The sequence below is a fragment of the Coffea arabica genome, chromosome 3c, assembly GCF_036785885.1.
Source record: "Coffea arabica cultivar ET-39 chromosome 3c, Coffea Arabica ET-39 HiFi, whole genome shotgun sequence".
Lineage (NCBI taxonomy): Eukaryota > Viridiplantae > Streptophyta > Magnoliopsida > Gentianales > Rubiaceae > Coffea > Coffea arabica.
This window is the reverse complement of record NC_092314.1, coordinates 19224315-19226885: the sequence shown is the minus strand read 5'-3', so window position 1 is coordinate 19226885 and position 2571 is coordinate 19224315.

Sequence of the window (2571 nt, the reverse complement as noted above, 5' to 3'; positions counted from 1 at the left end):
CTCAGATTACTTAAACCACTCTTGAAATCTGCCTTCAAGCCTTAACTTTTCTAAACACCCCACCAGACCCATTACAAAAGCCGAAAGTCCTGACTTCTGTTCTTTGCAATGGCCCTGTCAAGAAAATTTCTGATGTCGGAAAATTTTAGCTGTATTTCTGAATTGCTTGAGTATGAGGTTGACGCTACTCACCATGTGAAAACCCATCAGCTCGAGGGAAAAGAAAAGAAGCGAAAGAAAAGCAAGAAAAGAAAATGCAGAAAAATTCGACGCTGAAGTCCCTGGTGAATGATAAGAAAAATGCAATCAAAGTCTGAGATCTTTGAGTTCCAACGTAGGGGCAATTTTGAGAAAAATGCGATCTTCGGTGCAATGTCCTTAAAATCTTATTTCTTTAACTATCGTTTTCAAGCTACATTACAAGCTAACAAAGTCCATCGTTGACTTATTCCTTCATGACAATCCAAAGTGAGGATTATGCTCGTAAGAAATCCATCAATCATTTGTGATCATGGGGGTATAACCAGTTTTCACATGTTTAGCTATCGTTATCCATATTGTTGCAAGCCTATAAAGCTCATATGTGGACTACGTTTTCTTAAGAAATAAGGGTGACAAACTATTTGCTTTCACTAAGATGTGGTATTGAAGGGATTACATACAATATTGGGCACAAAAAATAAGACAAATTCTGACCTCCCATTTCCTTAGCCATTTCAAAAATAAAGTCACTTGATTGGTCCTGAAAGATGAGCCAACCAGAAGTGGTAACCCGTTACCCTAAGCACCAATGCTAAAAGTGAGGAAGAAATCTTCTTGAATTTGGTGTTATTTCGAGGAATTCATCATGAAATTTCTGCATGAGTTCAAACTTGACGTTTAAAGTTTCTTCACATTGTTGTATATGTGCATTCTTTTCTAAATTTTAGAAAGTGCGGTTTTTCTTTGTTCAAATAAATGGGAAATCATCTGAACAAATTTTTGCAATCAAGGGAGCCCACATTGGGGCAAAAATTTTATTTGTGAGATTTCATGAAATAAGTCTATACTGGGGCAAATTTTTTGTAATACATCTGAGATTTTTGTCCAAAAATCAAATAATAACATTTTTCGAATCAATCCTTCTGTTCTTTTCATGGAATTTAAGTGCATGTCATGCTTTGTTAAGCCCCCCTGTGCAGGTATTCATAGTTGAAATCAACGAAAGAGCATCTGGTGATATGGAAGGCCGATGTCGAGGAAAGAGAAAAAAGAAAGGAAAAGGGCCCTGCACTGGGGGCAAATTATTTTTGAAAAAAATTCTCTCGAAAAATCAGAAAAATTCAAAAATCAAAAATCGAGTTCAAATTCTTGATTCTTGGAAAGTCAAATTTAATTTCTTGTTTCTTAACAAATCAAATTCAATTTCTTGACCAATTGGACAGCAGGACCGGGTTTTATCCCGCTGACCGCTTACTTCGTTGGGACCGGGTTTCATCCCGCCAACCTCGGCAGGATCGGGTTTTATCCCGCTGACCGCTTACCTCGAAGGACCGGGTTTTATCCCGTTGACCGCTTACTTCGTTGGGATCGGATTTTATCCCGCCAACCTCGGTAGGACCGGATTTTATCCCGCTGACCGCTTACTTCGTTGGGACCGGGTTTTATCCCGCCAACCTCGGCAGGACCGGGTTTTATCCCGCTGACCGCTTACTTCGTTGGGACCGGATTTTATCCCGCCAACCTCGGTAGGACCGGGTTTTATCCCGCTGACCGCTTACTTCGTTGGGACCGGGTTTCATCCCGCCAACCTTGGCAGGACCGGGTTTTATCCCGCTGACCGTCCACACCCCGTTAGGCTCAGATGTTGTCCCACTGACCAATTCATCATACTGGGGCAAATTTTGAAAAGATTCTCTCAAAAGATCAGAAAAAGAGAAAAATCAAAAATCAAAAAAATCAAAAAAATCAAAAAAATCAAAAAAATCAAAAAAAAAAAAGAATCAAAAAATCAAAAATCAAAAAAATCAAAAAATCAAAAAATCAAAAAATCAAAAAATCAAAAAATCAAAAATCCAATCAAGTTCATCACGACAGGCTCGGGTTTGATCCCACTGTCCGATTGTCAAGACATTTCATTTTCACAGCCACTGGAGCGTGAGGTTAGTCCCGCCAGTGTACATTTCATTTTCACAGCCACTGGAGCGTGGGTCAGTCCCGCCAGTGTGCATTTCATTGTCATCGCCACTAGCCGTTGGGTCAGTCCCACTAGTGCGCCTTTCATTTTCCCCTGCCGCTAGCCGTGGGTTAGTCCCACTAGCGTGCAGTCCCATGATTTTAAATTCCTGCTTCGGGTCCGCCCCGTTTTAAATTCCAGTTCGGGTCAGTCCCGTTTAAATTCCAGTTCGGGTCGGTCCCGTTTAAATTTCAGTTCGGGTCAGTCCCGTTTACATTCCTGTTCGGGTTAGTCCCGTTTAAATTTCTGTTCGGGTCAGTCCCGTTTAAAATTCCTGTTCGGATCAGTCCCGTTTAAATTTCTGTTCGGGTCAGTCCCGTCTAAATTCCAGTTCGGGTCAGTCCCGTCTAAATTCC